We start from the raw sequence: 14,672 nt of genomic DNA on the forward strand, positions 1-14,672 counted from the left end.
TGAGCCTTTCTCATTTATCCTTATTCAGCATCATAATGGAAGCCATGTGGCAACTGGAAACACCACCAAGCAAGGAAACTTGACCGAGAGCATAAGAAGCCTTCCTTCAAACACTCTTGGAAAGAACAGAGTGGTTTTAGATGTTTTTACTGAGACAATAGCAACAGCAGATTAAATAACAGGGCAAAAGTACTAGGAATGCTTGTAGATGTCTATGACTATTGTTATAAAACACATACCACTAAAGTAAGCCAGACCCAGGAGACCTGGGAGTCTAGAGCCAGGTAAGTAGTCTGGAATTAGGAGAGGGGAAAGTGTTTGCTTTGGGACCCAGGTATTGAGAATCTGGCCAGGTGATGAGTGTGTGACTTCAGGCTGTGGAGTTTGGCAAGCAGATGCCTCCTACAAATTTCTTTTTAAATATCAATTGAAAAAAAAAAAGTCTTATATTACACAAAACTAAACATTTTGCAGTGGTGCAAATTTATAAAGATTTGTTGTCAATCTTCAGGCTGTGTAGAAAGAATATGGGACAAGTACCCAAAATGTTTGTTTGTAGTTCTATCTCTATCTGAAGGATCTGACTCCAGAAATTCTCAAGCCTCCCAGGTCTATGTGAGAAAAAGCAGTAAGAATATCATGAATGTACCTTCTCTTCTTGAATTCTGTTATCTAATCCTTGAAGTATTTTAATATGTATATGTAGACTTATTCTACTTTTGGCAACAGTCACTATTGGTAGTTTATATAAAACATGAAAAACATCTAGAAAAAATGTTTCAAATTAAAAAGTTATTCCTGCTTTGACCTCTCCAGTAGTAATACCCCAAAATTAGTGATGTGTATTGTGTGCAGGTATCTTTTTGCATGGATACCACACTGTAACCTTTTCAGAATTTTGTTCATTTTTATTGTTTTTTTTGTTGTTGTTTTTTTTCGTTGGAGTCTTACTCTGTCACTTAGGCTGAAGTGCAGTGGCATGATCATAGCTCATCACAGTCTTGACCTCCTGGGGTCAGACGATCCTTCCACCTCAGCCTCCCCAGTAGATGGAACTACAGGCATGCAGCACCATGCCTGGCTAACTTTTATGATTTTTTTGTACAGTTGAAGTGTCACTATGTTGCCCAGGCTGTCTTGGACTCCTGGGCTCAAGTAGTCCTCGTGCCTCAGCCTCCCAAAGTGCTGGGATTATAGGTGTGAGCCACTGCGCCCAACCCAGAATTCTTTCTAGTACCTGGTTTTCCAACCTTTCTGAGCATTTTTAAGAAAATTTGAAGAAGTTAATTGAAACATCTAGGTGCATCCTGTGCTCTTCCTGGCAAGTTTGTGCTGGCTTTTTGTACTTGGTAGGGCCTTTTTTGCCCATTTTTTTCCTCTCTGAGGAGTCTGCTCTCATTTGCCCTGACATATCTCTGTCACACTGGTTCTTTTTCTATCCTTGTTTAATTATAGGCCATGACTTTACCACATCTCCTATATTTGCATTCAGAGATTATATCACTAGATTATATAACAGTTAAGTGTTGGCATGCTCAGAAAGATAGCAGACAGATGACATTACCTATGGTAGATAAGATACCTCTGCAGGCTCACTTGACAGTTTGGCAGATTAATAAAACAAGCCATAACTGATAATTCCCTTTAAAAAGAAACTATGGGTCACAAATAACTTGCAAAGTCTTTAGAGATTTTCTTAGATGAGAATGAATGCTGAAATCTGTAATGAGCCCAACAGAAGGGTCTCCCCTCCTGCCATTTTCCCCCTCCAGATTTCTCATTGCTAGGGTGCTAAAGAAAGGGAAATTTCTCCTTCAAAGCCTTCATCTTTGCTATCCCCACTCTTTCCTAATTAATTTTGTGAATAAAGCAGTGATTTTTCTTAGTGTTTTATAAAATACATATTGCAAATTTTCACTGTATTAGTATATAAATGTAAAATTCACCTCCCTTGAGTCTGCCCTTGCAGCTATCACTTCACAGAGCTGGTCACTTTTAAAAATTAAGTATATAACACATCATGTGACTTGCTAGACCTAGGGACACAGGTTCAGTCAAGATGGAAGTAGACTATCCATAATGGTAGGGACTGGTTCTCAATCCCTAGGCTGTCCTGTATGGATTGAAATCAGTCCATTATACTCCCTCATGGAGTATCTGTGAGCAGTACATCAAATTTGGACACTGTAGGAGAAGAAAGAACATGAATGCCTGCTTTGCGCAAGCCATTGCAGGCAGTTTATATTGTTATTTACTACTTAAGGCCATACTTCAGATAGTGAATATTTTACAGTTATTCTACAGTTGAAGGAGTCTTGAAGCTTGCCCCAAGTCACACTGGTAGTAAGTAGAAGAGGCAGGATTCAAATCTGGTTTAAAGGTTATGTCTGTTTGAATATGCTACACTGGCATTTTGCCTCACATTTTCATTGTTTTTTTCTACCAGAAATATACTTCCCATCAATATTCTTGGAAATAAAGTCTATAATTTGCTATGTGATGAGATACAGTAAGGCAATGCCTACTGATCATTAGGGGAAAAATGACTTTAGTTTAAAAAAACAAACCCCACAACTTTGAGAATGAATAGCCTAACACAACTCAAAGGCTACTCAACTTAGTGTGCTGTCAGGAGGCATGCAAATAGTTGAAAGAAGTTTTAGGAGCACATTGTCTGAAACACGAGATTTTTTATTAAGTTTTTCAAATCTCTTCCAGACCAACTCTCACTGTTGTTGTTTTTTGTTTTGTTTTGTTTTGTTTTGAGTTGGAGTCTTACTCTGCTGCCTGGGCTGGAGTGCAGTGGCATGCTCACAGCCACCCCAGCATTGACCTGCTGGTCTCCGGTGATGCTTCTGTCTCAGCCTTCCATGTAGCCAGAACTATAGGCACGTGCTACCATGACCAGCTATTTTTTTTTTTTTTTTTTTTTGGTAGAGATGAGGTCTCACCAAGTTTCCCAGGCTGTTATTTTTAATTTATCCAAAATTCCTGTTCCAGCCAGTAAGTCTTTAGGGAAGTCAGATCATCCACTTTCTAGTTCCACTTCCAACGCTGTTTACAGTTATCTAACCTGCTTATTCAGTTAATGATCCCTGGTATTTGTTCATAGAAATCACAATTTATCCCAAGATTTCTGCTGTTCAGTTTCTGACTTTTTTTCCCTGAGTTGATTTTCCAGTGTCTTCTGTTCATTTATTTTTTGTTTTGTTTTTTTTTAAGTTATGGGGTGGGGAGCCTCACTATGTTGTTCAGACTGGTCTCAAACTCCTGGCCTCAAGCAGTTCTCCCACTCACAGCCACCGCAGCCTCTACCCGCTGGGCTCAGGCGATCCACCTCAGCCTTCCAAGTAGCTGGGCCTACAGGTGTGTACCACCATGCACGGCTAATTTTTTGATTTACTATAAAGACGAGGTCTCGCTAGGTTGCCCAGGCTGGCCTCGAACACTTAGGCTCAGGCAATCCTCTCGCCTCTGCCTCCCAAATTCTGGGATTACAGGTGTGAGCCACCGCACCCAGTTTAAAAATATATACTTAAAAGCTAAGACAGTTTTTAAAACGTACTCTGTTTTCAGTGTTTGCTACATCCTGGTGATTGAAGTGGTTCTCTCAGATGTTTGAAGAACGCTTTGTGGGATATTATCTCCTTACTCCTATAAACGCTTGAGCTAGGGCAACTAAACCTCAAAAAGACCCCTGCTCTGTTAAAGCTTTTTATACACCTACCAAATTTCAAGTCAAAAAAATATTTTGTGCATGTATGCTTCAGGATCGCCAGGGGGAGCTTTGGTTAAACATCAATTCTTGAACCTTACGCCAAACCATTAGAATGAGAATCTCTGTCAAAGGGGTTTCTTAGTGATTCTAGTTCCTCTGGCTATATAAATTAATTAAAGTTAAATTTAAAATTTAGTTCTTCAATCACCCTAGCCACGTTTCAAGTGCTCAATGAGCATATATGGCTAGTGGCTACTATATTGGATAGCACAGATACAGAATATTTCTATCATCACAGAAAGTGCTATTGGACAGCACCAATCAAGAATACAGGCATCACTTTGGGAGGTCACTGTGAGAGGATTGCCTGAGCCCACGGGTTTGAGACCAGCCTAGGCAACTTGGTGAGACCTCATCTCTACAATAAAAATTAAAAAATTAGCCAGGTATGGTGGCACATGCCTGTAGTTCCAGCTACTTGGAAGGTTGAGGTGGAAGGATCACCTGAGCCCAGGAGGTTGAAGCTGTGGTGGCCAAGAGTGTGCCACTGTACTCCAGTCTGGGCGACAGAGTGCAAGATCCAACTCAAAAAAAAAAAAATACTATCATACCTCAGAGGTGTTGGGGGTATGGCTCCAGACCACCACAACAAAGCGATTATTGCAATAAAGCAAGTCACACAAATTTTCGGGTTTCCCAGTACATATAAAAGTTATGTTTATACTGTATTATAGTATATAAGTGTGCAATAGCATTATGCCTTAAAAAAAAAGGACATACCCTAGTTTTAAAATAATGCTAATGATCATCTGAGCCCTCATGAGTTGTAATCTTTTTGCTGGTGGAAATTTTTGCCTTGATGTTGATGACTGTTGACTAATGAGGGTAGCTATAGCAATTTCTTAAAATAAGACAACAATGAAGTTTGCCACATTGACTCTTCCTTTCAAAAAAGATTGGTCTATAGCATGCAATTATGGCATTTTACACACATAACTTATTTCAAAAGTGAAGTCAGTCCTCTCAAATTTTGCTGTTTTATGAACTATGTTTAATATAATATGTTTAAATCCTTTGTTGTAGCAATCAATCTGAAAAAAAATCAAGAAATCAATTCATTTATAGTAGCTACAAAAATAAAATGTCTAGGAGTAAATTTAACCAAAGAAGTAAAGGATCCCTATGAGGGAAATTATAAAACACTGATGAAATACATTGAAGGAAAGATGTCGCTTGCTCATATGTTAGAAGTATTAATATTGTTAAAATGTCTATGCTATCCAAATTGTACTACAAAGTTATAGTAAACAAAACAGCATGGTACTGGCATAAAAATAAAACATATAGAACAATGGACCAGGCCAGGTGCAGTGACTCAGACTTGTAATCCTAGCACTATAGGAGGTGGAGGCAAGAGGATTTCTGAGTCCAGGGGTTTGAAACCAGCCTGGGCAACTTGGCAAGACTCTGTCTCTACAATAAAAATTTAAAAACTGGCTGGGCATGGTAGCTCATGCCTGTGGTTCCAGCTACGTGGAAGACTGAGACAGAAGGATCGCCTGAGCCCAGGAGGTTGATGCTACAGTGGCCGTGAGCATGCCACTGCACTCCAGCCTGGGCAACAGAGCAAGATGCCAACTCAAAAATAAAAAAAGTAAATTAAATTTAAAAATTAGCCAGGTGTGGTGTCATGCACCTGTAGCTCTGGCTACCTAAAAGGCTGAGGTTGTAGGATCACCTGACCTCAGCAGGTTCAGACTGCTGTTGCCATGATCATGCCACTGCACTCCAGCCTGGGCAACAGAGTGAGACTCTGACTCAAAAAACAAAACAAAACAAAGCAACTAGACACACAGACCAATGAAACAGGCTGGTCACGGTAGCTCATGTCTAATCTTATCACTTTGGGGGCGGATCAAGGCAAGAGGATTGCTTGAATCCAGCCTGGGCAACATAGTGAGATCTCATGTCTACAAACTTTAAAAAAAAAAATTCTCATGCCTGTAGTCCCAGTTACTCTGGAGACTGAGGAGGAAAGACGGAATGAATCTATGGGGTTGAAGCTGTGGTAAGCTGTGATCATGCCACTGCACTCCGGTCTGGGTGACAAAATGACACTCCAACTCAGAAAAGAAAAAGAAAAAGAAAAGACCAGTGGAATAGAATAGAGAACCCAGAAATAAATTCATGCACTTATAGCCAACTCATTTTCTACAAAGACAGTCAGAACATACATTGGAGAAAGGAGAATGTCTTTAATTAATGGTGCTGGGAAAATGATATCCATATGCAGAAAAATGAGATTAGATCCCTATTTTTCACCATATACAAATATCAACTCAAAATAGATTAAAGACTTAAAACCTGAAACCACAAAACTACTAAAAGAAAACTTTGGGGAAATGCTGCGGGAAATTGGTCTGGGCAAAAACTTTTAGGGTAAGCACTCAAAAGCACCATTTTTTGGTTTTTTTTTTTTTTGAGTTGGAGTCTCTGTCGCCCAGGCTGGAGTGCAGTGGCATGCTCACAGCAACCGCAGCCTTGGCCTGCTGGGCTCAGGTGATCCTTCTGTCTCAGCCCTCCAATTAGCTGGAACTACAGGCATATGCCACCACACCCAGCTAATTTTTTTAATTTATTGTAGAGATGAGGTCTTGCCACATTGCCCAGGCTGGTCTTGAACCCATGGGCTCAGGCAATCCTCTCACCTCAGCCTCCCAAAGTTCTGGGATTATAGGAGTGAGCCACTCCACCCGGCACAGTTTTTTGTTTTTTTTTTTTACAATTTCAGAATTGAAAATGAAATTACTTCAAGCTAAAAAAGCTGTACAACAAAGGAAACAATGAACAAAGTGAAAGGACAAATAAAGAATGAAAAAAACATTTGCAAACTGTTCATCAGATAAGGAATTAGTGACCAGAAAATATAAGGAACTCCATGGTCAAATTTTCTTTTCTTTTTCTTTTTCCTCTTCCTTTTTATATTTTATTTTAAAGATGTAGGGTACAATTTGGGATTAGGTATCCAAGTGGACATCATACAGGTAAGGTTTGGGCCTCCCTTTGGTCCCCACTTTGCCTGGTTTGAGATCAGGTGCCCTTATTGACCCTGTGTTCTGGCCACCCCCCATCTCCACCCCCACCCCCACCCTGCAGTATCCTGCTACTGCCAATCCCTTTCTTATAGTATTGTGATAATTGTTAAAGGTCCGCTTATGAGTGAGAACATATGGTACTCTGTTCTTTGTTTCTGTGATAGATCACTGAATATGATCGACTCTAAATCCATCCAAGTTGCTGCAAAGTCCATGTTTGTCCTTCTTTATGGCTGTGTAATATTCCCATCATGTATATGTGCCACATTTTAAAAATCCAGTCCAGTTTCAACGGGCAGCACAGTTGTTTCCATGTTTTTGCTATTGTGAATAGTGCTGCAATAAACATGCATGTGCAGGCATCTTTTTTTAGAATGATTTGAGTTCCTCTAGTTATAGTCCCAGTAGGGGGATTGCTGGGTCATATGGAAGGTCAATTTCTAGTTCTTTTAGAAATCACCAGGCCGGGCTCGGTAGCTCAGCCTGTAATCCCAGTGCTTTGGGAGACCAAGATGAGTGGATTGCCTGAGCCTGCGAGTTCGAGACCCGCCTGGGCAACTTGGTGAGACCTCATCTCTATAATAAATTAAAAATTAGCCAGGCGCGGTAGCGCACGCCTGTAATTCCGGCTACTTGGAAGGCTGAGGCGGAAGAATCGCCGGAGCCCAGTGGGTAGAGGCTGCGGTGGCCGGGAGCATGCCACTGCACTCCAGTCTGGGCAACAGAGCGAGACTCCCACTCAAAAAAAAAGAAAAAAAGGAATCAACACACTGTTTTCCATAGAGGTTGAACTAGTTTACATTCCCACCAGCTGTGTAGAAGCGTTCTCTTTCCTCCACCTCCTCACCAGCATCTGATGTTTGTTTTATTAATAATGGCCATTCTTACCAGAGTTAGGTGGTATCTCAATGTGATTTTGATTTTCATTTCTCTGATGATTAGTGAGACTGAGCACCTTTTCATGTGTCTGTTGGCTGTCCATACATCTTCTTTTGAGAAGTGTCTATTCCTGTGTTTTGCCCACTTTTTAATGGGGCTGTTTGTTTTTTTCCTTTCAGCACATTTGAGTTCCTTGTAGATCCTGGATGTTAGGCCTTTGTCAGATACACAGTTGGTAAATATTTTTCCCCATTCTGTGGGCTGTCTCCCCGCTCTTTGGATGCTTTCTTTTGCTTTGTAGATTTTCAGTTTGATGAGGTCCCACTTATCTATCTTATCTATTATGGCATGGACATCATGCCATGATCAGGAATTCGTTGCCTACTCCAGTTTCTATAAGGATGTCTCCTGCATTTTCTAAAAATCTTATCGTTTGAGGTTTTACATTTAGGTCTTTGGTCCATTTGGAGCTGACTTTTGTATGTGGTGATAGGTAGGGGTCCTGTTTCAATCTTCTGCATGTGGTCTACCAGTTTTCCCAGCACCATTTACTGAATAGGTTCTCCTCTCCCCAGTAGTTGTTGGTGGAGGATTTGTCAAAGATGAGTTGGTTGTGAGATTGAAGTTTTGCTTCCAGAAACTCTATCCTATTCCATTGGTCCGTATGTCTATTCTTGAACCAATACTAAGCTGTTTTGAATATTGTAGCCTTATAGTAAAGTTTAAAGTCTGGAAGTTTGATATCTCCTGCTTTGTTTCTTTTGCTAAGGATTGTTTTGGCAATTTGTGGTCATTTATTTTTCCATACAAATTTCTGTATTGTCATTTCCAGGTCTGAGAAGAATGATGTTGGTAATTTAATGGGTATTTTGTTGAATCTATAGATTGTCTTGGTAGGATGGACATCTTGACAATGTTAATTCTTCCTATTCATGAGCGTGGAATATATTTCCATTTGTTTTTGTCTTCTTGGGTTTCTTTCTAGTGTTTTGTAGTTTTCATTGTAAAGGTCTTTCACTTCTCTGGCTAGGAAGATGTTGAAGTATTTCATTTTTTTTTTTTTAGTAGCTATTGTGAATGGGATTGTGCTTTTTATTTGGGTCTCTGCCTGTTTGTTGTTGGTGTATAAGAATGTGACTGTCTTTTGCACATTTATTTTGTATCCTGAGACTTTGCCAAAGTCCTTTGTCAGTGCAAGGTTTTTTGACAGATTTTCTTGTATTTTTGAGGTATAGAATCATATCGTCAGCAAAGAGGAATAACTTAACTTCTTCTTTTCCTATTTGGATACGCTTAATTTCCTTCTTTTGTCTAATTGCTCTAGCTAGGACTTCCAAAACAATGTTGAACAAGAGAGTTTAGAGTGGACAGCCTTGCCTTGCTATGGTTTTCCAGTTTCTGTCCACTTAGCAATATGTTGACTGTGGGTTTATTGTAGATGGTGCTTACTATTTTGAGGTATGTTCCCTCTATGCCTAAGTGTTCAAGGGCTTTTATCAAGAAGGCATGCTGGATTTTATCAAAAACTTTTTTTGCATCTAATGATATAATCGTGTGGTTTTGGTTTTACATCTGTTGATGTATTTAATTACATTTATGTTCTTGCAGATGTTGAACCAGTCCTGCATCCCAGGGATGAAGCCTACTTGGTCATGGTGGATGATTTTTGAGATGTGTTGTTGCATCTGATTTGCTAGAATCGTGTTGAGAATTTTTGCATCTGTGTTCATTAGGGATATTGATTGGCCTGGAAATCTGATATTAAAATGGGCAAGAGATCTGCATAGACATTTCTAGAAAAAAAGACATGCAAATGGCCAACAGGCATATGAAAAGTGTTCAACATCACTAATCACCAGAGAAATGCAAATTAAAACCACAATGAAATATCATTTCACACCAGTAAGAATAGTTATTATCAAAAAGGCAAAAAATAACAAATATTGACAAGGATGTGGAGAAAGGGAAATGCTTGTACATTGTAATGCCCCATACATGGTGAAAATATAAAGTAGTACAGCCATTATAGAAAACGATATGGAGTTTCCTCAAAAAAACTAAAAGAAATCAGTATATTGAAGAGATATCTGCACTCCCATGTTTATTACAGCATTGTTCATACTAGCAAAGATATGGAATCAACCTAAATGTCCATCAATGGATGAATGGTTAAAGAATATGTGAGATATATATATATTTTTTTAAATATATATTTATCACATATATATATAATCAGTCATAACATAAAAAATAATTAAATCCTGTAAGTTGCAGCAATATGGGTGGAACTGGAGGTCATTATGTTAAGTGAAATAATCCAGGCACAGAAAGACAAATATTGCATATTTTCACTCATACATGAGAACTAAAAAAAAAAGTGGATCTTATGGAAGTAGACAGTAGAATGGTGGTTTCCAGAGGATGGGAAGGGGAGAATGAAGATAAATTGGTTAATAGGTACAGATATATGGTTCCACAGAAGAAATTAGTTCTGATATTCAGTAGTACAGTAGGGGAAGTATAGTTAACAATAATGTATTGTATATTTCAAAATACCTAGAAGAACTGTACTGTTCCTAACACAAAGAAAAGATACATGTTTGAAGTGAGGGATATCTCAATTACCCTGATTTGATCATTACATATTGTATACATGTATGAAATTATCACAGACCCCCAAAATATGTACAACTATAATATAGCAATTAAAAAGCAAAACAAACAAACACACTATTTGTTTTCAATTCAACAATGTTCTTCACCAGGAGTAGATTTCATCTCAAGAAATTACTTTCTTTGCCCATCTATAAGAAGCCATTCCTCATTTGTTCAGGTTTATCATGAGATTGCAGCAATTCAGTCAATCTTTAGGCCTCACTTCTAATTCTAGTTTTCTTGCTATTTCCACCACATCCTCAGTTATTTCCTCCACTGAAATACTGAACCCCTCAAAGTCATCCATGAAGGTTGGAATCAATTTCATCCAAACTCCTGTTAATATATTGACCTCCTCCCTTGAATCATGAATGTCCTTAATGACATCTAGAATGGTAACAACTTTTCAGGAGGTTTTCAATTGACTTTGCCAAAATCCCTCAGACAAAAAACTATCTTTGGCACCTTTCACCTTACATAATCTATTTCTCAAATAATAAGACTTGAAAGTCAAAATAACTACTTGATCCACAGGCTACAGAATGGATGTTATGTTGGCAGACATGAAAACAACATTCATCTCCTTGTACATCTCCATCAGAGCTCTTGGGTGATCAAGTACATTGTCAATGAGCTGCAATATTTTTAAATAAATCTGTTTTCTGGGCAGTAGGTCTCAACAGTGGGCTTAAAATATTCAGTAAATCATGTTGTAAACAGATGTGCTGTCATCCAGGCTTTGTTGTTCCATTTCTAGAGAACAGGCAGGGCAGATTCAGCATACTTCATAAGGTCCCTAGGATTTTCAGAATGGCAAATGAACATTGGCTTAAAGACATCAGCTGTCCCTTGAAGCTATGCATTTATCTCTTGCTATGAGGTTCCTAGATGGCATCTTCTTCCAATAGGAGGTCATTCCAACCACATTGAAAATCCATTGCTTAGTGTAGGCACCTTCATCAATGATCTTAGCTAGATCTTCTGAGTAGCTTGCTGTAGCTTCTACATCAGTACTTGTTGCCTTAAACCTCATAAACGGGTCTCTGCTAGCTTCAAACTTTTCTTCTGCAGCTTCCTCACCTCTCTGAGCCTTCATAGAATTGAAGAGAATTGGGGTTTTGCTCTGGATTAGGCTTTGGCTTAAAAGAATGTTGCTACTGATTTGATCTTCTATGCAGACCACTAAACTTCCACATTAGCAATAAGATTGTTTCATTTTCTTATCATTTGTGTGTTCACTGGAGTAACACTTTTATTTTTTTCAAGAACTTTTCCTATGTGTTTACAACTTGGCTAACTTTTTGGCACAAAAGTCCTAGCTTTCAGCCTGTCTCAGCTTTCTTTTTTTTTTGAGTTGGAGTCTCACTCTGTCGCCCAGACTGGAGTGCAGTGGCCGCTCCCGGCCACCGCAGCCTCGACCTGCTGGGCTCCGGCGATCCTTCCGCCTCAGCCTTCCAAGTAGCTGGAGCTATAGGTGTGCGCTACCACACCCGGCTAATTTTTTGATTTATTGTAGAGATGAGTTCTCACCAAGTTGCCCCGGCGGGTCTTGAACCCACGGGCTCAGGCAATTCACTCACCTCAGCCTCCCAAGGTGCAGGATTATAGGCTTGTCTCAGCTTTCAACATGCCTTCCTCACTAAGCTTCATCATTTCTATCTTCTGATTTAAAGTGAGAGACATGAAATTCTTCCTTTCACTTGAACATTCACAGGCCATTGTGGGGTTATTAATTGGCCTAATTTCAAAAGGCTTGTGTGTCAGGGAATAGGGGGGCCTGATGAAAATTATAAGAAGTATAAAAATGTGACATAGAGACATGAAGTGAGTGCACGGTCTTGGAAAAATGGCACCTATAAACTTTCTTGACACAGGGTTGCCACAAACCTTCCATTTATAAATAACACAATATCTGGATAGTGCAATACAATGAAGCAAAATAAAATATGTCTGTATATATAAGGTCTGACATTTAAGTTTGTGAACTCATTCTGGAAAAAGTGCTACATGCCTCATTGCTGAATATCACTATGGTCGCCTTTGAAGTACTTCCCTTGGGAAGCTATACACTGATGTCAGCACCTAGTCTACTCATCAAAGCAATTTTGGAACTCTTTTTCTGGAATGGCCTTTAGAGTTGTTGTCATATTACCCTTGATGTCCTGAGTGTCATCAAAATTTCCATTATCTTCAAGTAAAGAAAAAAGTCATTGGGAGCCAGATCAGGTGAGTAGAGAGGGTGTTCCGATACAGTAATTTGTTTACTGACTACAAACTCCCTCACAGACAGTGCTGTGAGAGCTGGTGCATTGTCATGATGCAGGAGCTCCTTCAGGACCATTTTTACACACACCTTTCTCATACCAAGATTTTCAGTTCAGATTTTCCTGTTTCTCTGTTGATGTTTATTTGGTTTGCTATGCTTCTCACAGTCAGCTGACGATTTCAATGCACAATTCAATAAATTTTTGCAATGTTTTCATCAGTTCTGCTCATTACTGACTGTCTTGACGTCTCTTCATCAGTGACACTTCCTCTCTCCTCAGAATAGAATTATCCCCATAAACTTGGACTAACATGCCCCTGATTTCACTTCCACTCTTGCCAAGTTTAACAATAATTTTAATGTTTGTTCATTGCTCTAATTCAAGCTCCGACATTCTTGCACTAGCACACAAAAGCGTGCAACAATAATGACTGCAACTCAGCAAGACACTGTCACATGTCGACACAAACCCAGCTGTGAGACACTGATATACCAAGTTTATGAAACCTTATCCAGTTGTTTGTACAGTGCTGCCAACGTAAGCTCACAGTGGCCGGCCCATTCACAAACTTAATTGTCAGACCATGTAGCTGGCAGCTGAAGTTAGGATGGTAGAGGTGATTTCCCAGAGAGTGTATACAACTAGAAGAGAAGGGGATCCAAGAACAGAACTGTTGAAATCTTCTCATTAAGAGGCAGGTTAAAATTCAGTAAAGTAGGTTAAGAAAAAATGACCACAGAAGTAGAAGAAACAACATGAGAAAATACTAGCCTAGAGATCAAGAGAAGGACGTTTTGAGAAACAGGATGTTGGGGATCAACGTGCAGTTTTAAACATTAAGATTCATGATGCCAACCCAGCCCAGGCAACTTGGTGAGACCTCGTCTCTACAATAAATCAAAAAATTAACTGGGCATGTCACTGCATGGCTGTAGTTCCGTCTACTTGGAAGGCTGAGGCAGAAGGATCACCGGAGCCCCCCAGGTCAACGCTGGGGTGGCCATGAGTGTGCCTCTGCACTCCAGTCTGGGCAATCGAGTGAGACTCCAACTCAAAAAAGAAAAAACATTCATAATGATGCAGAGTGGAGTTAGTTGGGGGAAGGCTGGTTTCCCAGACGGGTTCCCACAATGGGGCAATGCCCTTGACGAATTCTCCATTTGGCCAGTCTGTCCCCAAGAAATTCAAACTTGTCCTCACGCAAGTATCACTATCTTTCAAGAACAGATTCTTTTTATCCAAGGTCACATATCCAATTTTCTATATTTGTGTGTCTATCAGACTTTAACAGAAATACACAGTACATTAATAAAGGATACATATCAGAATGCCAATATATTAATAAAGATACAACTGTTAGATGCTTCAGTTAGCCTAACTATTGCATTCTCCTTTTTCTCTCTGTAGTTCTGCTTTAAAGGAAAGGCAAATTTCAGTAGGTTACTGTGTGAGTATGAAATGAAAACAAATATGTAGCTGATCTTACAAAGCTTTTCAACTGGTTCAACTTGAGATACTTTCAAGGGATAGCTTTGTCAAAGAGTTGGTCTCTTGAGCCCTTTTATTCTAAATACTTCCTTGGCTGATAAACCCCTTCTTTCCTTTCTCCAACAGGAGTGCAATATCACACTTTGTTTTTCCAGTTACAATCCCAATTCTTCCTGATTCTGCACCCTGGTTGAGTTTTGATGGCTTCCAAATTCCTTATCCAGACACTTAATGGTCTTTTGCTCTCCTGCCTCCACAGACTTGCATTCGTTTTCGGTAGCTTTTTACTAGTTTAAGTCTTTCAGGGCAATCTTACTCCCAAGTTTTGGAGGGACACCACTGGAACGACCATGTATTGCCAGTAGCTATTCAAATAAGTAAAATAAGGATTCAATATAAAGCCACAGGATTTGGCAGTTAAGAAAGTCATTGGAGGAGCTTAATGCCAGCAGTTTCCATAAAGTTGTGGAAGTGGACACCCCTGGGAGTAGACAAATTCATGGAAATAGAAATTTCTTCATTAGATATGATTAAATATCTAGGAAATGCTGGGCTCTAAGAGTGGGCACG

This window comes from Carlito syrichta, unplaced genomic scaffold (genome assembly GCF_000164805.1).
Source record: "Carlito syrichta isolate Samal-C Ts95f unplaced genomic scaffold, Tarsius_syrichta-2.0.1 Scaffold288883, whole genome shotgun sequence".
Classification (NCBI taxonomy): domain Eukaryota; kingdom Metazoa; phylum Chordata; class Mammalia; order Primates; family Tarsiidae; genus Carlito; species Carlito syrichta.